Raw genomic sequence first — 26627 nt, forward strand, 5'->3', positions numbered from 1 at the left:
GTCTGCAGTCCTGTGACCAGCCAGGACGAGCAGTTTTGCAGAAAAAAGAGATAACCATGGCCTCTATCTGAAACACGTTCCACTGAGGGGAGGTTTAAAGGAGACCTTGTAAGGTGGAAGAAACGAGGGGTTTCAACAAATAGTGGTCTTCAAGTGGGGGGATGCAAACACCTCTACACGGTACGAGACACCAGCAGCTCAGGGAATCGGTCCCCAGAGACGCAACATAAATTCAACAATCTTCCTGCCTGAGCTCTTGCCTGGGCGGCACGAGCAGATTCTTCCTTTCCCCAATAGTCTTTCTTCGATTTTACAAAGGACGAGAACACCTCTCACCTGTGCCAGTCTTACCACGGGCATCAAACAGAAAGAAGATTGGGAGTGATGGTGCGGAAGCAACCAGCGGCTGTAAGGACTGAGTAGCACACTCTTGTGCAAGTCGGGGGGGCTTCTGATGCTCTGGCTTCAGCAACACGGAAGGAGGCCTGTGAGAGTCGCAAACCTAGCATTCCAAATGATTTTTGGCAATGGGTCAGTATAGGATTTGGGGCTCAGAATGAGCTCAAAGAATTAACTGAGAGTGCTATAACACAATTCTTTCCATTCCTATCCTCTTTTCATGTGAACAAGATTCCTCGGCATTTCCACTGAGAAACACAGTTGACACTGAACCCTGACCCACTCTAGCAGTGAATAGTAACCAGAACTAATTATTTACTGATTTGAAATATATATTGTTGTTTTGACCAAGTATATTGCTAATAATTATAATGATAACTCCATCAGAAGAGATTATTCAATGGTCATAGGAGCTACAGTCACAGGAAATAAAAATATTAATATCAATTTATATATATACTTATTGCAATACGACAGGGTGACCACTGAAAGGTTTTTTTTTTTTAAGATTTTATTTATTTATTCGACAGAGATAGAGACAGCCAGCGAGAGAGGGAACACAAGCAGGGGGAGTGGGAGAGGAAGAAGCAGGCTCATAGCGGAAGAGCCTGATGTGGGGCTCGATCCCACAACGCCGGGATCACGCCCTGAGCCGAAGGCAGATGCTTAACTGCTGTGCCACCCAGGCGCCCCCACTGAAAGGTTTTTAAGCATAAAAATATACATGAGAAAAGTTCATACAGGAATGGAAATTCAAATTCAGGGAAAAAAAAGAATGATATAAAATTTCTGATGTTTAAAGGACAGCTTGTTCCCGTATTGTTTGAATGGATGATGGTGGGTATCAAACACTATTAGATTCCTCCATACACATATAAAAGAATAATGTCACAGTTTTGAGTGTGTGTGTGTCATACACACACATATATACACATACATCTGGATCAATCGACCTATCTATATATTCGTGTTAATGCTCTATAGTTTAGCATCTATAGTTTGTGTAAGTATACTTGTATTTTATCTTGTATTATATACATTATTCATATATGTACACAAAACATAAATATATTTTTATATAATTTACAGCTTCAATAGGGATATATAAGTGTGTGTATATATATATTCATATTCCTATATATGTGCTATAACAGATGTACCATACATATATGTGTGTTTACATTTATCAAACATATAGATAGATATATCTGTATATATTCAGTTAAGACTTTATATTTAGGTGTTTGTATTTTAACAAATACACATATACATGCATGCATACATATATACACATTTATATTATGCTGAGGCTTCACAATATATATAAGTACATACATGTATTACACACACACACACACACACAAGCTTCAACATGAATATTCTTTGTGGTAAAATTATGTAATTATATGCAATTACCAAAATTCATCAAACTGTACACTTAAAGTTGACAGATGTTATTATATGTAAACAAAACAAAGAATAAAACCCTCCCCATTAAGATATGAATAGAAGAAAAAAGGCAAAAAATAGAAACAGGGATATTTTGTTGGTATGATTGATAAATAAATATCTTGTGTGTGTGTGTGTGTGTAATGGTTTAACACACCCACATAGGTAGGTACATGTATATTCAGTGATTGTTTTTTTTTAAGTTAATATTGGCAATAAACTATAAAACATATCCTTCACAACGATTTAAACCTAACATTTTAGATATAGCCTATAAAGGTGTGCGGGGGCATGTCCTTTTACAGAATCCCTCTGGAGGATGTGCAAGCCAAAAAGTCTGAAGACCCTGGGTGCCAATACGGGACAATACACATGGGCGAAGCCAACACAGTGGACACCAAAAGAACAAAGAAACAGTCAGTACGTTTTTGCCACTAGGATATAGGAAAGCTAGATTACAATGATGTAATGTTTACATATGCAGTAGACAAGACACTTAAAAGCAGCTCTTTGTTCTCCTGCTTACTCTGGGGCAGGCAGCAGCCCATGTGAAGGAAAAGAGATGATGGGACAGGCGCGCAGACTTGCTGATGCTAAGGCGCCACTGGATTGAATCTGGTAGAACGACCCTGGCTTCCAGGATAGACGCCCACACACACGCGCGCGGTCCCGCTGTAAGCCCAGCTCACAGCACCTCATCTCAGGACTCATGCCACAACTTCGTGAAACAAGCCCCATAATTACTTTGGGCAGGGGGGAGAAATCAGTTCAGTTGAACTCTTACCAAGCACAAAAATCTTTTATCATTAGGATCTAGCTGGAATCTTTTTCCAAATTGCACTGCAAACAAATTTATTGTGCTCCTAAGGTGCCGTATGATACTAGTTTATAAACGCAGATGATTCAAAAGCAGTAAACGCTCGGCCCTTGCTCTTGAGAACCTTGCCATCTCACCAGGAGGACAACATCCAAGTTAAAACAACTGAAGAATTCAAAGCCGCATATAATAATCCCTCAGGAGAAACAACTTCCCTCATACTTTCCCAGTGTAAGTATAAATTGGTACAATCCCCTGTGGAAGGAATTTGGGCACATAGCTCAAAATTACAACTAAGTATCCCCTTTGACCCAGTAATTTAACCTCTGGAAATGTATCCTTTCAGCCATACTTAAGAAATAAGATATATACAAAGTTACTCATTGCAGCATTATTCAAAATAGCAAAAGATTAGAAAGGACTCAAATGCCCTTGAACAGATGACTGGTTAAATAAATTATGCTACATATATACAATGGAATACTTTGAAGGTATAAACATGCATGAGGAAGCTTCCAATGTGTAAATATCTTTCAAAGTCTCCAAAATTTATTAAGGTGGGGGGGGGGAGCCCAGCAAGTTGCAGAAAATGTGTATACAATGCATCCTTTTGTTTATGATGGAAACCAAGAATGCAGAATATATTTGTATTTGCTTTAATATTCATTAAGTAAACTCTAGATGAATACGCACAAAAACAGAAGGCTGAGACCAGCAGTGACTCAAGGGAAGGTGAAAAGTGCGTGATGGGGAAGAGAAGGAGGGAGACTTCTGGGGCATAAAGGGCTTAGATCTATTTTGAACCATGTGAAGGTCTACCTGTTCAAAACAATTAAGAAAAGAAAAATGTAAAAACACCCTCCAAGGAGGCCCAGCAGAATGAGGATGAAGCTGGTTTTCGTGGGACTCCTCCTCGCCCTGTGCCGGGCATGGACTTGAGTGCTGGCCAGCTCTGTGAACGGTAGGGAAAATGAAAGGGAGAGAGCACAGCATTTCTACACTGCAGCACTGGGCTGTTTCTACGGGTGCCATCACGGCTGAACCTCTGAGCCACTGTCCAGCTGAAATGCTTCCCCGCCTGGTGCCTCCCCTTCACCAGAGCCGGGATCCCATTCCTCCCTGCCTGCCTCGTTGCCAGGATGCTCATGCCCAGCCATCCTCACCAGTTACCAGAATCCTCGAACAGCTGGCTTTAACTTTTACTATGGGAGGGTAGAAGGGGAAGGGCAGGGAGAAATTAAGTAAATTTCTATAAAGGGAAGAGTAAAGTGCAGGAGGTCAAAGAGTCTGGGACAGATGCCTGGCTGGCTGCCAAGTCAAGCCTAGAAAGTACTCCCCAAAGATACCAGAGAAATCCGCCCAAATGTGAATGCTGCTGGCTTCAAGTTGTGTAATCACGGGTAATTTTTTTCTGGTCTTTAGGCTTTGATGTGGTTTCCAATTTTATTTTTATTTTTTTAAGATTTTATTTATTTATTTGAGAGAGAGAGAGTGAGAGAGAGAGAGAGAGCATGAGAGGGGGAACAGGCAGAAGGAGAAGCAGACTCCCCGCTGAGCAAGGAGCCTGATCCGGGGCTCAATCCTGGGACTCCGGGATCATGATCTGAGCTGAAGGCAGACACCTAACTGACTGAGCCACCCAGGCGCCCCTCCAATTTTATTTTTAAATGAGCATAGATTACTCTTAGAAAACAAAAAATACTGCACACAATGTGAAAGATGTATATATTAAAAACCAAACCACTATTCTTACATAGTTCAGAAACTTTGAAAGATAAAGAAAGGCAGCTCAAATGGGCAACATAAGAATTTCACAGCTGTAGGGGCACCTGGCTAACTCAGTCAGTAGAGCATGTGACTCTTAACCTTAGGGTCATGAGTTCAAGCCCCATGTTGGGCATGGACCCTACTTTTAAAAAAATGAATAAATAATAAAATAAAATACAATTTAAAAAAGAATTTTACAGCTGGAAACAGTAAAAATAAGAATACTATATTTTAAAAATTTTTCCTATAATGCTCATGTTACCTGACTAGGTATCAGTGCGACCTGCCTAGTCAGGCTGGGCAGAGTGGAACTGTCCATGGTTCCAGGGCAGGAAAGGGCAATCATTTACAAGATGGCTGCATCAATCCTAGCTCTCCAGGCCACAGCTCTATCTTCCTTTCAGTGGGTTTGAAACTCAGTATCTAGCAGTTTGAACCCAAATGATGATGGTCTTATTCATCTCAGAACCTTAATAAATACATTTTGAAAGTTGGCCAGTTTTTCTCTCAGCTCCTTAGTAATCGTGGGAAACATAAGCTAATATTCAAATTACTTGAGTAGGTTTGGGCATAGTTGAAGCTAACAAAGTTTCTTACCATTTAAAAAACAGTTCTATTGGGGCACCTGGGTGGCTCAGTCAGTTAAGCACCTGCCTTTGGCTCAGGTCATGATCCCAGAGTCCTTGGATCAAGCCCCGCATTAGGCTCCTTGCTCAGTGGGGAACCTCCTTCTCCCTCTGCCTCTGTCTGCTGCTCCCCCTGCTTGTGCTCTCTCTCGCTCGCTCGCTAGCTTTTTCTCTGTGTCAAATAAATAAATCAAATCTTTTAAGAAAATAAAAAAAAACATTTTTATTTAAAGGAAAGTCAGGAGCATTAGATGGAAAATCAAGCCCCTCAATGCTTGAGAAAAATTAGAGTGGACCTTGATGTTTGCAAGGGATCTATCCGAAAACCTTCCTGAATCCCAAACATGAGAACTGCACTATTGCATAAAACTTCCCCCTTTATTAGTCTTGATTATAAATGATAGGCTCTCAAATGACAGAAACGGTGTTGTCTTGGAGGACCAAATTCAAGGAATGGTTAGACAACAAAATCTAAATGACAGGGGTGCAGCAGGTGACCACAAGAACAGGACCCAGGGACACATACACCTCTGTCCATCTCTCATGCTTCTCCATGCAAGCCATGTTCATTGCCTGCTCTGCGTGGTAGGAAATATAGCCACTGAAAGGTTGGTCGAGTATCACCACTGGCAAGGAATTGCTCAAATTTTTTCTGGTTTTAAGTTTAAATATCATGAGAAGAGTCTTTGACTGACCAGCAATGGCCAGGTGTCCACCCTGGACCAATGAGCTGTAAGAGCATGGCAGTTCCTTCTAGAATCACATGATTGAAGTGAAGAACACCTGATCTCAGTACTCAGGATGCTAGACAGACTAAAATAAATAAATAAATAAATAAAACAGAGGGCTACTACACTCCAGTATAAAAGAATATTTTAAAACTTAAAAATGTAAATGACATTTCAACCTTCACAGGAGTCCTTTTTTGTTTTTTATGCAGCAAAGCTGCAGTGAGATAAGGAGGCTGGGCCTTTGCCTGGGCGCTCTTAGAAGCAAAGAGCCTCCCTCCTATATACCAGCCTTATAGCACACACAATTCAAGATCATTCCACCTTAGCTCAATCCAAACTGCTATGTGTCATGGACTTCTGATTGCTCACAGATGGTAAATTATAAATAACAAGGGTCTAGAATACCTCAGAAAAAAGCATTTTTAATGGCAGGTGCTTCTCTGAAATGAATAGATTATATAAAAAGGCAGAATGGTTCTCAATGAGCCTGTATTCTGACTCATCTTGACACCACCTGCTCCTTCCCACCCACTTGATCACCAACTAACTCCTATTGTCTCTACGTCAATAGCAACTTTCCCTTTAGTCCCTTCTGCTTGTTCTTCCACTGTCCTGGTTCAGGACATTATAACCAGGTTGAATCATTCTATAAATAGTAGAAAGAAAAATAGGATGCTAGGCTCATGTTTGCCAGATACCTATTGAAGAATAAATGATTTTTAGTCCCAAAGTTTAAGATTAATGAAGCCAAGACTAGGAAAATGACAAGCGCATGGGTGTTGGAACGAGATAGCTCTGGTCTGAACCCAGCCCTGTCACTTACTCTCTGCATGACCATTGCCAGTTATTCAATCCTTCTGAGGCTGATTTTCTTATAAAATTGGCATAATAATATTTGTCTTGCAGACTTATTGTAAAAATTAAAACAGCTGACAGATTTCAAATTGCCCAGAATAGTAAGGGAGTATTTCATATTTGCTTCTGACATTAGAAGACTGTGCTGACATTAGAAGATTCGTGCTGACCTTACAAAGGTCAATAAGCAAATGCAAGGGGAACGCAGAGGGCCAGAGACTAAATCCCCCCCTCCTCCCGTCTTGCTGTGGCTCACAAAGAACTGCCATTTTTTCCTCTAAGCCTGAAAGCCTGACTAAATAGTAGCTCTTGGTTTTCCTTGTTTAGCACTGCTTTGATGCTGAACAGTTATCTAAAGGAAAAAGGTTTGCAGTCACTCTTTCCTGGGACTGGGTATAGCCAGACTCTGTATTAAGGAGACAGAAAATTTTGAGAAAACTAATTCCCTGAATGTTTTAGTAAAAATTGAGTAACTTCAGTAATTTTCACAGCATATTGTGAACTTAATGATAGGGCGGGGAGGGGTGTGTGGTATGTGCCAGTAAATTTAGATGTTTGAAGGATGATGACTAACTTGGGGTATAAGAAGATAGGGCTTCAGATCAAACACCTGGAGTATTTCGTCCTATATTATTAGGTGATATAGACTGTAATGGGAATATGATGATAGAAGATGGAATTAGAGAAGATTTTGCAGTATTAAACATGGATTCAACACGAAAATCTTCCCGAGGGGCGCCTGGGTGGCTCAGTCGTTAAGCGTCTGCCTTTAGCCCAGGGCATGATCCCAGCGTTCTGGGATCGAGCCCCACATCAGGCTCCTCTGCTAGGAGTCTGCTTCTTCCTCTCCCACTCCCCCTGTTTGTCTCTCTCTCACTGGCTGTCTCTCTCTCACTGGCTGTCTCTGTGTCAAATAAATAAATAAAATCTTAAAAAAAAAAAAAAAGAAAAATCTCCCCCCCAAAAAATTTTTTTTGTTTTAATCAAATTCAAATAGCGGAAACTAATCTCTTGTAACCTACTGAGGATAATGAGGTTAACGAAATCTCCTGAGAATCTGTAAGCCAGAGAAGTTTTTACTTCTTTCCCCCTATTCAAGAATCCTAAAAGATCATCACTAAGGAAACCAATTCTGGTGCTAAAAGTAATACTATGTTGCTTTCTCCCATGTTAGGTAACATTTATAAGACCTCACATCTCAGGAAAAACCTCTTCTGTTGTGCTATAGAGATTTGCTACTATCTCCCTAGCAAACATCAGCAAACAACCAACATAAGTAATCTGTGAAAAGAAAATGTAAAACACTCTAGAAAGAAAGTAAAGATCTACATAAATAGAAAAACACCCTATGTTCAAGGATTTAAAAGGTGTTAAGATACTACCCCAAAGCAACACATAAATTCAATGTAGTCTCTATCAAAATCCCAAGGACCGTTTCTTTGAAATGGAAAAACCCATCCTAAAAATTCGTTAAGAATTTCAAGGGACCCAAAATAGCCAAAATAACCTTGAAAAAGAAGAACAAAGTTGGAATATTCATGCCATTTGATTTTAAAACTTATTACAAAACCACAGTAATCAAAACTATAATGCTAGAAAAAGAATAGACATATAGACCAATGGAATAAAATTTAGAGCCTAGCAATAAACCCCAGATGTATGGTCAACTGATGTTGATAAGGGCGCCAACGCGTCTCAAAAGGGAAAGAACAGTCTCTTCAAAAAATGATGCTGGGAAAACCAGATAGCCACATACAAAAGAATGAAGTTGGCCCTTACTTTATACGATTTACAAAAAGTAAGTCAAAATGAATCAAAGACCTAAATTCAAGAGCTAATACACAAAACTCGTAGAAGAAAACATAGGGGCAAATTTGTATGACCTTGGATTTGGCAACGGTTTCTTAAATATGATACCAAGAGCATAGACAACACCAGAAAAAATAGATAAACTGGACTTCATGAAAATTTAAAATTTCTGTGCACCAAAAGACACTATCAAGAGAATGAAAAGGCAGCCCACAGAATAGGAAAGAATATTCACAAATCGCACTTCCAATACAAGATTAATATTCAGAATAAATTTAAAAACACAAAAACAAACAACCCGGTTTTAAAATGGACAAAGGGAGGGGTGGAAGACAGAGCGACAAATAGGTGGGACACAGAGGATTTCGGGGCAGCGAAATTATTCTAGATGCTACTATGATGGTGGATATAGGTCATTACACATTCATCAAAGCTCATGACCTCTGATGACTTGGATGGAAACTTTGGATGATAATGAGGCATCGATATAGGTTCACTGGTTGTAACACAGGTACCTCTCTGGTACTAGATAAGCTGATCCTAAAATCCGGTGGAAGAATAAAGAACTAAGAGTAAAAAAAAAAATTTTGAACAAAGTGAAAACAATGTAGGCCCCCTCTGTGTATGAGATATCAAGATGTACAAAATGTTCCAGTATGTAGGCAGTGCTACATTAGCCCGGGAATAGACAACTAGATCAGTCAACCAAAAAAGCCCGCAAATGAACCCAACTGTATGGAAACTTGGTTTCAGACAGACATAACAGATCAGTGAAGGACAGACTGTACGACAAAGGTGCTGGACCAACTGATGATCTGTATGGAAGAAGAAGAAAAATGGATCCCTCGCTGATACCAACCACAGAATAATTCTAGATGGATTACATGATTAATGTGAACATCAAAACTTGAAAAAATTTTAGAAAAAAATACACATACGATTTTGGAGTGGGAGAAAAAAATTTTAAATAACGTTTGAAAACAAAATAAAGATTGTGAAATCATTGACTACCTTCAAATTAAACTTGTCTGTATACTGAAATACCTCATAGATAAAGCAAAAGACAGGCAAGAGACTTGGAGATCCCTGCACAGCGTATGACTGGTAAAAGTAGCAACCAGAATATACAGTGAACTACTTCCACCAACAAGAAAAAGAACAACACGACAGACAAAAAAAAATCCAAGAATATGAACAAATAATTCAACAAGAGGAGACACGAATGGCCAATAACCACATGAAAAAATGTTCAGCCTCATTATAAGGAAAATACAAACCATTAAGAGAAATCGTTTCACATTCATCAGATCAGCAAAAAAAAATTTAAAAATCAGACAAGAGTAAGCACGACTACGGCAGGGCGGAAGCAGAAGCTGGTACAACCACTGGGGAGAGAAATTTGGCCGATTCAGTGTGCATTCACTAGGACCCAGCACTGCAGCTCTAGACAAACACGGTAGAGAAACTCCCACCCAGGTGGACAAGGAGAGAGCTACGAGAATGTGCCTCAGAGCATCACGTGTAAGTGTATTTACGCACACATTTATATGTAGCAAGTGACGGGACAAAAGCATGCACCGTAATGATCATTCGGAACAGTGGTGGCCTCTGGAGGGGAGGGAGGGAGGAGAGTGAAACTGGGGAGAGGTACACAGGGGGTTGTTTCAGCTACATCCATATGTTTCATTTAAAAAAAAGGAACTGGAACAAAAAGGCAAAATGTGAAGATTTGACTAAACAGTTGTGAGTACATGATGTTCTTTACACTTCTCTAGATCCTTGAAATATTTCATAATAATAATTTTTGAAATTCTAGCAATAGTTATCAGGCATGACTTTGAGGACATGAACATTCCAGATAGTTGGGCAACTGCAGAGGAGGAGAGATATTTAGAGCTGGAGGAGCCAGGAAATGTCGATGATGCAACACCATGAGATACAAACCGGAGGCATCAACTCTTCGTTTCCCTCTCGGTAGGATGATCCTCATCAAGGGGGTTCCCCTGGGAACCTCCCCCAGACCCCGTCCACGCGCCTCTCTTGAGGCCGCATCTCGACTTCTCTCTCCTGCTAATTATGACCCCTTTTCTACACATGGAGGAGAGTCATTTATTCTTTCTCAGCATTTCCTGCAGAGATAATTAAGTATTTTAATACAAAATAAGGGCAACTCAAATTTTGTTCCCTTGCAGCTCCTATTGCAGAGCAAAAAGTGTTGGCAAGGATATGAAGAAAGAACTATAAGCAAAAATAACCCCCACCAATGGATGACTCACCACATGAAGTAGGAAGGCGTGGTGGGTAAGTGGGGCTTGATTACCGATTCCTCTACTTATTTGCTGACTTAATATATTACACCTCCGATGCTCAGTTTCCTCACCATCGAATAACAACAATAATTCCTACCTCACATGGTTAATGAGAAAATAAGATTATATATAAAAACCACTTATATGGTAGCTGCCACATGACATATTAATAGCAATAATAGAAATTCTTATCAATAACCACGGTTAGACTACATTGTATTTAATCTTTGCATTTGCTAGAATGTAAACTCCATGGTAACAGGAGTTCACTGATGTAACCCAAGCACCTAAAACTCTGGCCCATAATAAATAATAAATGCTTGTTGAATGAATGAATGTGAATCTCAGCATTTGGCACTTATTAGGCACTTAAGAGTTACTATTTATTGAGAGCTTACTATGTGCCCTGCATCATACGTTTTGTATCTCCTTTAATCCCCACAACAACAATGTATTATAACTATCCATTTTATACACAAGGAAGGGGAGGCCCAGAGAAATTGACTTGCTTCCCCAAGCTCACAGAGTTAAAGGGAAGAGCCAGGATTTGAACCCAGGCTGTCAATTTTCAGATATTTGTTGAATTCATTAATAAGTAATGGCTCAGAATTAATTTGGCAATTTAGTGCATGTTCAGAGTAGTTGGGGTAAGAATGACAAGTTACCCTGGGTGCCAGGTGAATTCTTATGAATTTTACAATAAATTGGGTACTTTTAATTTAGTATTTATTATGTGTATCTATGTTCCAGTCCAGGAGTGGAGCCCAGTGATATTTCCAATATCTCTGCTGGGGTAATAATGAGGAAGTTCTCCACATCTTACAGAGAGAGTTACTGGACAAAAAGCTAAAAAATAAATGTCCCAAGGTTATAAGGAGAATTAGTAAGTAAACTAGAAATAACACCCAAGTCACCTGCTCTCTTCTCCCAAGACTCCAACTAATATAACTATTGATTTGGAATCCACTGCATCTAGGAAAAAATGGTTCTAGGCAAGAAAGTAAAATAAACGCTTTCCTTTTCATAAGACCTCAAATATTTCAATATTTATTTATAACCAATTACTTCTCAAGAAAAAAGTCATATAAAAGAACTTTATAGAAGTTTATTGTAGAAAAGTTTAAAACACAGATAAAAACTAATTTCATTACCACCATATAATCTTTGTTTATCCTTATAGTCATTTTTGCATATTTTTCTCCTACAAAAATGGGATGAAACTGTACACAGAGCTTACATTTCTCCAATTAATAAAGTGTAACTCTCTTTATATATCAGTAAATACATTATTTCTAACTAAGGAATCCCCTTGAATTTATACATTAAGTCCCCGTGGCCCAAAATTCAAGTTGTTTCTAATTCGCCTCCATTATAAACAAGGCTGAGCTGAACATGTTAGAGCTAAATCTTTTTGCATGTGTTTAATTATTTCCATAGGATAGATTTCCAGAAGTAGACTTGCTGGGTCAAAGGGCTGCATTTGGAATTTTTTAATTTAAGCACGAACATCTGTTTTAAATATATCTTAACTTGTCTTTCCCTTCATTTTTAGTTTCTTTTTTAGTATCAAGAACTACAAATACATGCCAAACCCCTGATAGAGATCGATGGACTGAACATCTCCTTATATATTCCATTTCTCTCTCTCCTTTTTGGAAGAAACAGTGTCTGCAAGTTAAAAAGAAGGAAGTGAAGATGAAAACAAAGCAATAATGTTGACCCAGAGTAAGAAAAACTAGTTGATAATACTGTCTCTTCTCAAATAGAGATAATAAAAGTGCATGGCCAGTCAAAGGAAGGAAGGAAGGAAGGAAGGAAGGAAGGAAGGAAGGAAGGAAGGAAGGGAGAGAGTGGCTGGCCCCACTAATAGCTAGGGAAATAAAATTCCATCATCAGAAGCATATGCAGGATGTTGTATCAGGCACAGTAAAATTTAGAAGAAATGAAATACATAGGGATAGTTCTAGCCCTGGAGAAGCGGGCATCACAATGAAAAGGTATGTTGCACATCTTATTCTAAATTAATGCTTGAAGAACATTTATGCACAATCTCTGAATGAGCCGTCAAGGAATTTTCTTTTAGAATGGGTCCATTAACTGGAGTGTCATAATGCTTTGGTTAAGTGGTTCCATTTTTGGTTTCCTTTAAGGTTTTAAAAAGTTGTTAATACGTTAAATGTTTAAATTAAAGAAATTTGCAATTAACTAACAATTCTCCCTCATATTTGTTTCCTCACCCATATCCAGTTCTATTAGAACTATTCTTAGTAAGTTACTCTTATCCAGTCTTTTCCACACCTCAACTTGGTTTTTATAGAAGCAATTCTCTTTTCAAGCTCCTATTTCATAATGGACATCAGTCAGTAAGCCTCAGAGAGGCAATGGAGAACAGAGTTCACACAAGTTAAACAGAAGTCTGTTACTTCCTTTACACAACATGAGTGTTCCTCAAATTAAATCCAGATGGCATCTACTCAGTAATTACCCTTCTGAGACAAAACAGTGAAGCCACTGAATCCAATGTGTAACTCCTAATGTTTTGTGGGCAGTACATTAAGAAGCCAATGGCATACACTATCAACCCTACCTGGGAGGAGAGAACTCCAGAAGACACTTGGGCCTCAACAGACCAGGGAATGGCCTTTCATCCTGAGAAACTGTTGGAATCTATGGAGACATACAGGACTAGTAAGTACATTTAAAAAAGTAGAACATGTGAGGCTAGAGGCAATAAGAGTTCTTTGAATTAATATAAAAATCATATTGCACTAGTCTGTTAGAAGTGCTGATATCACCATACCATGGAAGACCAAGACACCCTGGACTGAAAGTTATGAGCTCTGAGTTCGAGTCCAGTTAGGTCTGTGGCTTGTACAAGTAACAGTCTCTCTGAGCTCCCTCTTCCTCAGCTACCAAATGAAGTGAAATAGTGATAGATGATAACTAGGGTTCTCTTCAGTTCTAAAACTCTAGTATTCTTTAAGGAGGACCAATAAGCACAGTTTTTAAAAAGGCAGTAGACGGGGCACCTGCGTCGCTCAGTTGGTTAAGCGTCTGCCTTCAGGTTAGGTCATGATCTCAGGGTCCTGGGATCAAGCCCCACATCGGGCTCTCTGCTTGGCGGGGAGTCTGCTTCTCCCTCTCAGTCTCCTTCTGTGTTCTCTCTCTCAAATAAATAAAATCTTTAAAAAAAAAAAGGCAGTAGACATTGTATTCTAGGTTTTCCAGTAGTTTATTGAATCAAACCAGATTCTCAAATCTAGAAGAAAACTGGAAAATCTCCTAGTACAATAAATATCTCATTAAATCTCACAATTCAAACAAATATTGGGTGTCTTACTCTGATGCTGGGGATCTTTCACAAAACAAGGGAAATACCTGCCTTCGCGGACTTTACGGTCTGTTGAGGGATACAGATGAATTAACAATTACAACAGAGTACGCTAACTGCTAATATGGGAAAACTGGAACGTTCTAACAGGAAGAAATATGTATCTCATACAGTATGGAAGGCTCTTCTCAGTACAGTTATACCTAATGGGAGACCTGAAAGGATAAGTAGAGTTTAGGAGGACAGCGCTCAAGAGGGAAATGGTCCAGGTGGAGGGAGCTGTACGTGAAGAAGCGCATGGCTGGAGACAGGTATAATCTGGCATCTATGGCCCAACTGCCTGGAACAAGGGATGAGGTGAAAAGTGGAGTAAGCAGGAGCCCTATCACCCAAGTGCTTACAGAACCTAACAGGGAGTTTTGCCTTTAGCTTCCTACCAAAGCAGGGGGTCATCAAAGTTAGTGTGGGCAAGTGAAAGGATCAGATTATCATTTTCAAAAGATCACCCTGGCTGGGGCGCCTAGGTGACTCAGTGGGTTAGGCATCCAACTCTTGATTTTGGCTGAGGTCATGACCTCAGGATTGTGAGATTAAGCCCCACGTCCGGCTCTGCGCTCAACACAGAGCCTGTTTGAGATTCTCTCTGCCTTTCCCTTTGCTTCTCCCCCCGCTTGTCCTCTCTATAAATAAACAAAATCTTAAAAAAAAAAAAAACCCTGGCTTGATGTGAAGAAAAGATACCGGGAGGCTGTTGCAGGAATCTAGACAAAATGTGGTGACCTGGACTAAAATCCTGGCAGCAGGGAGGGAGAGAGATTTAGAAGTTGGGATGGGACATGCTGATTAAGCAGTGGGAGAAGAGGAGTCAAAAAATGATTCCTAGAATTCCAGATTAAGAAAGTGGGTAGAAGTTTCTCCATTGTTTGTTAAGAGGATTGGATACAAGCTGGGAGTTGCTGGCAGGCTTTTTGCCATCATTTGGAAACAGGCTGTCTGAGCATGGAGCCAACACAGAGGAAAACAAAGCTAAGAGACAGAGTGAGGCTGTTTGTGATGTCCTTATTTTACGTCTCTGGACCAGCTATCCCAGCTCTACCGCTAGACTTTATGGGCACATGAATCAATATATTTCCTTTGCTGTGGTTTTTGGTGATGGTGGTGGTGGTGGTAGTTTGGTTGGTTACATTTTGAGTTGGGGTCCTATTACTTGGAATCAAAAAAAGCCTTGGGAAGAGTGGGGACAATGGGAGTACAGAGCCCAGGGTAGAACTATCATTGAAGAGATGACACAGGAAGATGAGCCCAAGAAGAAAGCAAGAGGAAAAAGCAACCCAGGAAAGTATAGCACTAGATGAAGAGAATTTTTCAAAGAGAAGCATGTGGTCAGTAAAGTCAAATGCTTTTGAGACATAAGACAAATGCATTGGGGTTAGCAACAAGGCAGTCGTTGGTGGCCTTTATGAGGACGGTTTCAGCAGAGTGACAGGAATACAAGCCAGACTAAAAGGGAGCTGAGATGCTGAGATGAGGAAGTAGAATAGAAACAATTCTAAATTAAGAAGCTGAATTGTGAAGAGGAGGGCTGCCTGAGGGAGAGGTTTTCAGGTGGATGGGATGGGATGGGATTGTATATAAAGGCTAATGAGAAGGACTCAGCAATCACTGAGAGAGGTCCCTGAGAAGGAGGAGGGAGAAGGTCCAGGGCACCGGCCCAGGAACAGACTTAAAGGCTGGCCCTAACTCAAGGGAAGGATACCTCTTGAGTTGGGACTGTATAGAAAGAGCAGGGGATGCATGCAGAATTAACCAGATGAGTTTGCGTGGCCGCAGGAACCCAAGGCATTACTGTTGGACAGCCTCTATCTTCTCCATAAAGTAGCGGGCATGGTCCTTTGCAGAAACCTGGAGTGTGGGAGGTTTAAGGATAATGGATCTGTTTGGAAACTTGATGTGGGGAACAAGAGAGAGACTAGGATAATAAAAAAGAGCTGACTGAAAGCTACAAGGGCCCACTTGATGAGAGAGACCATTCCCTGGTTTTACCCAAATCTGGTAGTTAAAAAAAGAATGCAATCTGAAAGTAAATGTTTGCTTACAATGAGAGAGTTGACTTATTAAAAAGACCTTTATAAAAGAGTCTCTTGTAAATTAAAAAAAAATGTTAGTACTGGAATATTTTTCATTACTAATCTAAAAGAGGAGCTGTTAAGTTTGCTGATATGACACTCAGCCTTTCTGCATCGGAAACTGTCAACATGATGGAGATAAACCACAGGAAGTTCTCACAAAATGTTGTGACAGAGCCCAAAGTGGCCAATAAGATTCAGTGGGCTGGAATGGGATAAGGAATCTGGGTTTACAGAACAAATCAAACTCAAACTGTGCTTATAAAATAAAGGTTTTGAGATCTTAGTGACAGCCCAATGAAGAGATCCAGGTTACAAGCAACAGTTCTCTTAAGAGCACTTAAGAGCAGACACAACCCTTGGGTTGACCAAATGCCAAATACCAAGAGGCTACTGATAAGGTCCCTTTGCAGTGCCAAGACTCTAAAGTTTCAGATGAGAGTGATAAGAGCTCACAGGAGACATCTGCATTGAAAGATGGCCTCTCCCGGCCAATTAGCTGTCTATGTGTTCAAGTTCTATCCATATCCCCCATTTTGCCATCATCATATGGTGTGGGGACCATACTATCTCAGCCCTTCCTGAAAGGTCTTCTCTGAATTACAAGCAGTCTTGTGATATCTATCTTCAGGAAGCTATGATACCAATACTCTAAATAGTGTTTTTTGTCTTATAGGGTTGAGGGTATCTCCTAAACAGAATTATTCAATATTCTTCACAAAGGAACAAACAAACAAACAACAACAACAACCAGAAACCCAGCCAGGAACTTTGCCATCCTAGGCCCTCCTCGCCTGGATTTTCATTTATCTGCCCCATTTCTTACCTATCTTTCCAGGTTCTTGAGCCGGAAAGTTCATTCCTCCTCTAGAGTACTCAGATTCTCCTCAGCCTTCACACACTACGGTTACCATGTCCCAGAAGTAAGTGATTACATCTTCCCTAATTGTGAAGGCTTCATAGACTAAGGAAATACAGAGGTGTTGTGATAGGAGGTAGAGGGGCAAAAAGGTGAGAGTGATCATCTCTTCCAGCATGGGCGGAAATAGTCAGGAAGGCCTCACAGAGGAGGTGACATTTTAGCAGAGTCTTGAAGGATGAGAATTTCTCCAGGAAGGGAAGGTGAGGAAGCATGGAAAGCAGAACAGCAGAGTATAAAAAAGCATGGCATGTGGAACAGGCTTACTTCTGGGGGCTGTAAGTTGCACAGAAGGAATGGAGCACAGAGTGTAGGAAGAGGACAGAAAATGAGTCTAACAAGTGAGAAGGGACCAGACCAGACACTGCAGGGCTTAAGAGTAGTTAAGAGTTTGGACTTTATCCTAGCTCAGGTATGAATCAATATTTTTTCCCTTGGCTTAAATTGGATAAGATTCAAATTTTTAAAAGAGAGGTTTTGCTGAAACAAAAAGGGAAAAGCAAACAAATACAAAAACACAAAGCAAACATACAAAGGCATAAAAATGAACAGCTCGCAGGTCCCAGATTGCAGCTCCACTTCAGCTTTGCTCGTATTGCTCATAGATGGTCCATCCCAAGCTTTCTCTCCTCGAGCCATCCAAGCTGGCACTGGAACAGCCTATCACACCTTTTGTCCACTAGCCCTCCCATGAGGCCAATGGGAGTTTTGCTCCTTCTAGATCCCATCTCTTACTGTTCACTCCTGGGCCATCTTGCTTACACTGAGATTGGCAGAATTTCTAACCTGTAGCTGCCTTGGCACCTGGAGGTCTTGTTTTAGGTCTGGGATTAGCAAACACTTTCTGTAAAAGGCTACTTAGTAAATATTTTAGGCATTGTGGGCCATATGTATTTCTGTCACAACTACTCAACTCTGCTGTTGTATCATGAAGGCAGCCATAGCTAATATGTAAACAAAAGGACATGGCTGTGTTCCAATAAAACTTTATTTACAGATGCTGAAATTTGTATTCCATATCATTTTCAGATGTCATGAAATACTCTTCTGGGGTTTTTTTGTTTGTTTGTTTGTTTGTTTTTCAACCATTTAAATATGTAAAAACCATTCTTAGCTTGCTGGTTGTACAAAAACAGATATGGGCTTGATTTGGCCTGTGGACGAAAGTTTGCCAATCCCTATTCCAGGCACTCATTCCCAGTGCAAAGATGGCCTCTTTCACTGTTAGCTAATCAGTCTGTTACTATAACTGATACTAATAATACTAATACGTGCTATGTGTTGCGCACTTGGGTGCCAGGTAACATGTACCACAGAAAACTGCTTTGAAGAACAAACAAAATAATGCACATAAAGCACTTAACATCCTGCTTCATCTGAGGTAAGCGCCAATAATTGTTAGCTACTATTATTATTTTGGTTTATACATCTTATCTCTGATCAGCAAAATGACTCATAAAAGGATGATACTAAAACGCAATGGAAGATCCGAAAAATGACGTAATTTGTGAAATCACATAGCTCGTAAGTAGCCGAGCTAGGATTTGAACGTGACTTGTCTGACTTCAAAGTCCGTGGCCTTTCCACTACCTCCCAAGCTCCCGTTTAGCTCCTGTGAAGTGAATTCACTAGCTGCTTGTTAATTGCTGCTCTACCCATGAGCAGCAGGCATGACCATCCCCGGAGCCTGCCATCTTGCGTCAAGAGTAGCACAGCGCTTATTCTATTCTTGCTTCAAAGCTTAAATGCCTGTTGGACCACTTAGCTCTTGTTTCCTGCCAAGGGATACTCTTCTCTCTGACAGTAAAGATGACTAAGCTCAACGGACAGTTAAGCCTTTTCCCGCTCAGGTGTCCAATTCTGCCCACTTCCCAGGTTCTTCTGATGACTCATCCTTAGGTAACTTCCTGAAAGTGACTCCCCTGGGATCCTACTGCAACAGCATTCTAACAGAAAAATACTTTACACTTTCAGGGATAACGCCAGAGAGTGTCTGTGCAAAGCTGTAAGCGTTGTTGCATAAAAACCATTCATCTGCATGACGTTTTCAGAGTTGACCATAAAATGGTATTGAAATACTGTCCACAGCTTCAAAATTATATTCAAGGGAGCCCATGTGATAAATCCTTCCTTTAATTTAGTTCCAGAAGAAAAAAAAAAGTCTTCTCTATAGTTGAATCTGTATATTTTATCTTGCCAGAATAAGAATATGATGTAACCCAACCTGTTTCCTTTTATACCATGGCTTCCAAGAAACATAAAGCCAAACTCCATGCCAAAACATCTCATCCCAGGTGCCTAGTAGAATCTATTTCTGCTTCACTGCTATGGCCACTTTAATGTTTTACAATTTTAAATCTAGTTAGAATATACCCTATGTCCCCTCTGTGCCAGGCACTAGGACTTCGCTAATGTGCCCTGCCTTCTTAAGTGGTTTCAAATTTTGTGCTTGTTTTACTAGCCTACCCTAGTGCCTTATTTTTTTTAAGATTTTATTTATTTATTTGAGAGAGAGAGAGAGAGAGAGAGCACTACAGAGATAGCAAGAGAGAGCACGAGCAGGGAGGAGAGGGAGAAGCAGGGAGCCTGAGTCAGGGCTTGCTCCCAGGACCCGGGGATCATGACCTGAGCCGAAGGCAGACTCTTGACCGACTGAGCCACCAAGGCGCCCCTTGTGCCTTCTTTTTTAAGTTCTGTTTTACCTCATACCCTATACCTAAAAGCTCTTGAAGGCTGGCAGGTCCAAATATTGGACTTAAAAGAAACAAGGCTCCATTCATCTTTATGCATATAGTTGCGAAGAGCCAGCCTGGCTTTATCCTTACAGGCCACATAATAGGGGTGTCACACCAGGACCGTAAGGGCTTTGCCAGGTTGCACTGCCTGCCACATCTCTTCTGGAGTTCCACTGCGAGTATCACTGATCTTCCACGCAGACGCTAAGAATGTTAGGCAGTCCTGTCTGTGCCAGGGGCGAGTTACACAAGCAGGGCTCCCATCCTGCCGCATCTGCAGCCCCTAGACACACGTTCCAGTGAGAATCCTTTAGCTCTGTGTGGCTTCCTTGCTGGAAACACACTCTCTAGGGCATCTGCCACCCTCCTACTTCCCCTCATGTCACTTCCCCTCCAATTATATCTGTTCCCCTACTGATCTCTCTGCAAGTCAGTGAAGGATAAAGTAACTTACAGTTTATGTCCAAGGGTGACTGTTAGGGCAACATCTAGAATAAAGCTAGCAGACAGCTGCTAATGAATGAAAAAAAGCTGGAAACTGGAGAGGATATTTGGCACGACATAGGCCCTCAAATATTTGATCATGAATGACTGAATGAACGAACTCTAACTCATCACCACTTTCCCACCTTGCTACCTAGCAACCAAACACTGATTCTAAGCACCCAAATTTCTTCAATAATTGTAATCCTATGAATTGACTGCAGCAAGACTTATCAAGATGGAAAGTTTGGTTTCTCTTTCTGCTTAAAAAGAAAGCCAGATTTTTTAAAAAGCTGGGGGGGGGGGCACCTGGGTGGCTCAGTTGGTTAAGAGACCAACTCTTGATTTCAGCTCAGGTCATGATCTCAGGCTTGTGAGACGGAGTTCCACGTAGGGCTCCACGCTCAGTGGGGAGTCTGCTTGACATCCTCTCTGTCCCTTTCCCTCTGCCCCTCTCCCCACTCTCTTTCTCTCTCTGTCTCTCAAATAAATAAATAAATAAATCTTAAAAAAAAAAAAAGAAAGAAAGAAAAGAAAAGAAAGGAAAGGAAAAAGAAAAAAAAAGCCAGAGCAAACATTTGTCAGCTCAAAGAGGTTCCTTGTCAGTAGCAGGCATGACCGTCTGGCAGAGGCCAGGTTTTGCTTTGAATTCTCCCTTTGCCTGAACTTGCTCTGTGACCCTGGGCAAGTCACTCGATGACTCTGGGCCTCAATGTGTTCATCTGTAAAAGGTGGAGGTTGAATTAAATGGTGGGTGCCTCTGGAACGTTCTAACTTTACACTTCCGTGATCTGTCCTCTGGGAATCCAGCCAGCATTCTTTTCTTGGGCTGGGTTTTTCGAGATGTCTGCTTTAATTTTTGACTTGCACTTCTTAGTCTTCTTATCACAAATTTATTAAGTTTCTGGATTTTGGTCATCTGACCATAATGGGACGCTCAGCAGGACTTCTGCGGGTGTGGTAAACACAATTGATCACTTCAGCCATTTTTCAGCATATAGTTCAGCGTCTTTATTTTTTTATTTTTTTTAACTTTTTTAATTTATTTTTTTTTAAGATTTTATTTATTTATTTGACAGAGAGAGACAGTCAGCGAGAGAGGGAACACAAGCAGGGGGAGTGGGAGAGGAAAAAGCAGGCTCCCAGTGGAGGAGCCTGATGGGGGGCTCGATCCCAGGATTCTGGGATCACACCCTGAGCCGAAGGCAGACACTTAACGACTGAGCCATCCAGGTGCCCCCAGTTCAGCATCTATAAGCACGTTCACACTGTTGGGCCACTGTCACCACCGCTCATCCACAGAACTCTTTTCACCTTCCCAAACCGAAACTCTACCCATTAAACGGCAGTTTCCCACTCTCCTCCTCCCCTGTGCCTGGCAACCACCAGCCTCCCTTCCGTCTCTACCATACCTGGAATCACATAGTATTTGTTCTTTTGTGACTGGCTTGCTTCACTTAGCATGATGTCTTCAAGGCTCAGCCATGTTGAAGCACATGTCAGAATTTCCTTCCTTCTTAAGGCTGAAAAATATTTCCTTGTATGGACAGACCACATTGCGTTTATCCATCCGTCCGCTGGGGGACACTTGAGTCATTCCACTTTTTGACTATTGTGAATAATGCTGCTATCAACACAGGCATACAAACATCTGTTGGAGACCCTGCTTTCACTTCTTTTGGGTATCCACCGAGGACTGGAATTGCTGGATCACATGGTAATTCTGTTTACTATTTTGAGGAACTGCCACACTGTTTTGTTCCATGGGACTTCGAAATGCAGACACAGAACCACTTACGAAGCTGGGCATTGCAGGCTCATCACCATGCTGACTCCTGAGAGGTGTTTCTGGGGTATAGATTTGCTTCATTCTTGAGCGGAGCAGGACCTGCTTGCTGTTCAGAATGAATCCCGCACTAGACACTTGACCTGGAGCTGCTTCTGACCCTGTCTCAGTATCAACCTCTGTAAAGTGACTTACTGATGCTTAATTTGCAGAGTTTCTGTAAGGGTCAAGGATGATGTGGCACAAGGCACTGAGGTAAGCACTTAGAAAATGAAGATATGAATCTTACCCTACTGATTGCAAAAGGTGGTTCTAAAACCCAAATGAAATAATACATGAGAAAGCCATTCTACAGATGCTAAGCCCTCATCATTGCTTTCTTTCTTTCTTTCTTTCTTTCTTTTTTTTTTTTTTTGTTTAAGATTTATGTATTTATTAGAGAGAGAGAGAGCACAAGCAGAGGGAAGAGGTAGAGGGAGAAGCAGGCTCCCCACTGAGCAGGGAGCTCCATGTGGGGCTCGAGCCCAGGAACCTGGGATCATGACCTGAGCCGAAGGCAGACGCTTAACCAACTGAGCCACCCAGGTGCCCCTCATCATTGCTTTTCTAACCACTGTTACATCCACCTGCCTCCTGGCCTCCTAGGTCTAGCCTTCACTCAGGCTTCGGAGGGACTGTCTATAAAGCACATATGATCCTGTTGTTCTCACCCTAAAGATTCCAGTGGCTCCCCCCACCCTTACCAAGCTTTTTCTGATCTGACCCCTACCGCTCTCTTCAGTCTTATTTCTAATCTTTCTGGGCTTCCTATCTTGCCACATTACCCCCATGATTTTGTTCATCCTTGTCCCCTCTACCTGGAGAACCCCTCTCCCATTCCTGGCTAAAAGCCATCCTCTAATATGAATTTCAGGCACTGGCTTTTCCAGAAGGCCTTTCCTGACCCCACCAGACCAGAAGAGGAGCCCACAACAGAAGGAACAAATATCGCCATACCAAGAACACACTGTCTTATAATTATCTGTAGGTTGATTTCCCCAACTAAATCAGCTTCTTAAAGTCAGGGGTTAGATTATTCTTTGCATTTCCAGTGTTAGCACAGTGTTAGGATGTTTATTGAATAAATATATCAATATGAATAAATAGGCTGGTGTTTTTATTATTACAAAGTTGGGATTATTGCAAAGTCATATTACATGACTCTATTATTAGAATAATTCTAGTATCACACTATATAATGAAGAGAGTTTTTGTTGTTGTTGCTGTTAATTGGCACCGTAAGGGATAAAAGCCAAAGGGGAAATATTTAGAGGTACTGTCTCTAACCCCTTCTCCTTCCAAAATAAATGGCATGTTTTTAAAATTGAGGTCCTCTGGTCTTCACAGTTCTTCTGAAAAATGCTTTTGCTTCCTTAGTGAGTGAGAAATATCCTGGCCCCTAATTATATGGTCCTGAAGACACAGCCCCCAATAAGAGATCCTACCTACGGCTATTTTTCACTAGCAGTGGACTAAAGCAGTGAGTCCAGTCTTGAATTTAGTAGGTGCTTGATAGATGTCTGCTCAAGAAAGGAGTAAATTATGAGTTGCTTATTGTGCGAACTCCTGTAAACTCCAGCCTGTGGCTAGGGGTCAATTTTTAAATTTACCTCCTTCAGAAGTAAGAACTGTGTCCTCTGTGCTGTGTTTGAAGTAATAAGGACATCGGAAGATTGTAAAAGCAATGGGCTATCTGTTTAAGTTAACCTAAAATGCATAGATTTACAGTTGATGTGAGAAACATTTGATCTGCTTATTTTTAGTGAGCCCATGAATTTGTACTTAAGTTTCTTTACGTGGGTGTCAGTATCTTTCCATATGACTCCCTTGAGGCTATGGGCTCACTGATGCTCGTAATCTACTGTGCAAAGTTATCTTTAACATCTCCTTAAACTGCTCCTTTTAAGCTTCAAACACTGCCCCCTAGTTCTTATGGGTGTTGGTGACTATTAATGACTTAACTAGATTTTGGTTTTATCTTTTGGGTTTATTGCCGCTAACCCAGGACCTCGTGATGGGTGGGAAGCGCTGATACATACTAAGACAATTTTTTTCTTGTTTCTAGTTTTTTTTAAAGATTTGTATCTTTTAACTCATAAATACACAATGCTTTAAAATAAATATTTATGTTGGGGCACCTGGGTGGCTCAGTCAGTTAAGCATCTGCCTTCGGCTCAGGTCATGATCCCAGAGTCCCAGGATTGACCCCCACATCAGGCTCCTTGCTCAGTGGGGAGTCTGTTTCTTGCTCTCCCTCTGCCCTTCCCCCTGCTCCTTCTCTCTCTTGCTCACTCTTTCTCAAATAAACTAAATAAAATCTTTAAAAAATAAACTTTAATGTTTAATGTGGAGAATACAAATCTTTTCCAAAAAGAATTTTATACGTAATGAGCAATTAATAATTTCACATTTTGATAGAGAACTAACACTTCCGGAGCAAAGTACCCAGAGACAGGGTTAAGGACCATTAAGCATTTCTACTTAACAAAATTTTAGAATCCTAACAATTTCTAGATCTACCCTCTTTCCCTTGGACATAGGTCAGGTGGTAACAGCTTGAAGGGTGCCTGGGGGGTGCAGTCATTAAGCGTCTGACTCTTGATTTTGGCTCAGGCTCTGATCTCAGGGTGGTGAGATTGAGACCGTTGGGGGCTCTGACCTCAGTGGAGACTCTGCTTGAGATTCTCTCTCTCTCTGTCGCCCCGTCCCCTTGAGCATGCTCACACAGGTGCTCTCGCTCTCTCAAATAAAGAAATCTTTTTAAAAAGGTGACAACAGTTTGAAAGACTTTTTTAAATTTTTGATTGTTATCTCCAGTCAAGAGTCTGTCTAGCAAAAAAGGAATCTGTTCACGTAGCATTTTACTTTTGGAAGGAACAGTAAAAAAAATGTAATCATCCAACGCTCTCTTCTTAGAGGCAGAAATGTTTTAGAATCAAGCTTGTCTGATTTCCCATCTTCTGCCTTTTATGTTGAGCTAATTTGCTAATTAGGATCATGTTCATCTGAAGAATATATCTTTTAGTTTTCTAAATCTTTATTATTAACAATAAATGAAACTGCTTGGATTTCACAAGTAAAATCAATCAATTGATAATTATTGGAATGAATATAACATAGGGTGAGGGTTTTTAAAATATACGTACCTTTAAAAATACATTTTATTTTACATTGGGGATAGGGATCAGAGGACTAAAGAGCTTTTCTGAGCCTTTAGATGTGGGCAAAAGGATTTCATTTTAGAATTGTAGCCTGGAGTTTTCAGGTTGGGATTATTTTGGGTTGGCATTATTACCAGGGGGAACATTATTACCAGGGAGTGAGGCTGAATGAATGGAGCCTTGCAGTGTGACCCAGAAACAGGCTGAGGAGGACAGACACCAACAAGCTTTAAGCTATCGCAGGTGCCCCCCTTTCCAGTGCATTTAATCTGTCAAACTTTATTTTTTTGAAAGCTCAACTTGTAGGATCTCCAAACTAGGGTCAGCTGTGATGTGAGGGGGCTCTGGCTGTGGCAGCAGGGACTGCCGGGAAGCAGTGTCCTGGGCAGTAGTCCTGCGGCGCGGTATGTTTCGGTCTATTAGAACTTGAGGACACCCACTGGTTTTAGATCACAGGATAGCCACCTCCGGATAGGGTGGCGCAGGCGGCGCACGTGATAGACACCGCTCACCAAGTACCTGAAACCGCGGGGGCTCAGGATCCCCACCCACACTGTGAAACAGACCCCGACCGACATCTAAATTTTCCTGAGTTCTCACACATGCACACATCCGAAGAAACCCAGCCCACACCCACACAAGTTCTCCCACATTCTAACCCCACCCCGGAGTTTGCAACCACACACAAGGCAGAACGGATGAACCAAGAGCTTGAAATTACCCAGGCACAAACTCCCCAAATCAGGCTTCGCATAGCCCCACAGTCTGGAGGGAACCGAGAAAGGGACGCAGACAAAAGAGTTTTAAAACAGACCTCTCCGAGCCAACCTGATTGCTCCATGCCGAAATTTTGGCAGCTTAAGTCTTCTCCAGTTTGAACAAGAAAAAACTCTATACCCACCCCCCCAAAAAAGGACGGTTCTGAAGAGCCCCCCTACCTTGCTACAGAGCCAGGTGGATAGGTCTCCGAGGCTGAGAAGGGTGCGACCTAAGCCCCGGCGGCTGCCCGCAGGAGGGGCACAGCTGCGGCCGACAGCGGAGGCGGTGGCCTCTGGCCCCGCCCCCAGGACGCCCCGCCCCCCGGCCGCCCGGCCCGCGCCCTACAAACCCTCCCAGCTCCGCCGCCGCTGCCGCCGCTCGGTCACCTCCCAGCGCGCGGACTACAGAGCCCGGTGCATTGTGGGAAGCCAGAGCCCAAAGCTGGGCGGACGCTGACCCCTGGTGGGCGCAGTTCCAAAGGGCGCCCCGGGGCTTGGGGTGGGGGCGCTTGCAGCAGCGGTGGGAG

The 26627-nt window shown here is 41.5% G+C and overlaps 1 protein-coding gene across 7 annotated transcripts in view; it reads right to left on the bottom strand.

Annotated features, from left to right (window-relative positions):
* The window catches only part of EXTL3 (exostosin like glycosyltransferase 3), a 131953-nt gene extending 105555 nt beyond the window's left edge, over positions 1-26398 (bottom strand). For 4 of the 7 annotated variants that reach the window (XM_087866604.1, XM_045773959.2, XM_045773958.2 and 1 more), the window contains exons 1-2: positions 26281-26398; positions 13350-13429 (exon numbers count right to left, since the gene is read on the bottom strand). The gene's annotated coding sequence lies outside the window, so the exon portion shown is untranslated. Of the gene's footprint in view, positions 1-13349; positions 13430-21768; positions 22517-26280 lie in introns of those variants that run through there. The other 3 variants (XM_045773963.2, XM_045773961.2, XM_045773960.2) reach the window with 3 other exon arrangements.
* Between the last annotated feature and the right edge of the window lie 229 nt (positions 26399-26627).

The sequence above is a fragment of the Ursus americanus genome, chromosome 13 (assembly GCF_024610735.1).
Source record: "Ursus americanus isolate L20-20 chromosome 13, mUrsAme1.1.p, whole genome shotgun sequence".
NCBI lineage: Eukaryota > Metazoa > Chordata > Mammalia > Carnivora > Ursidae > Ursus > Ursus americanus.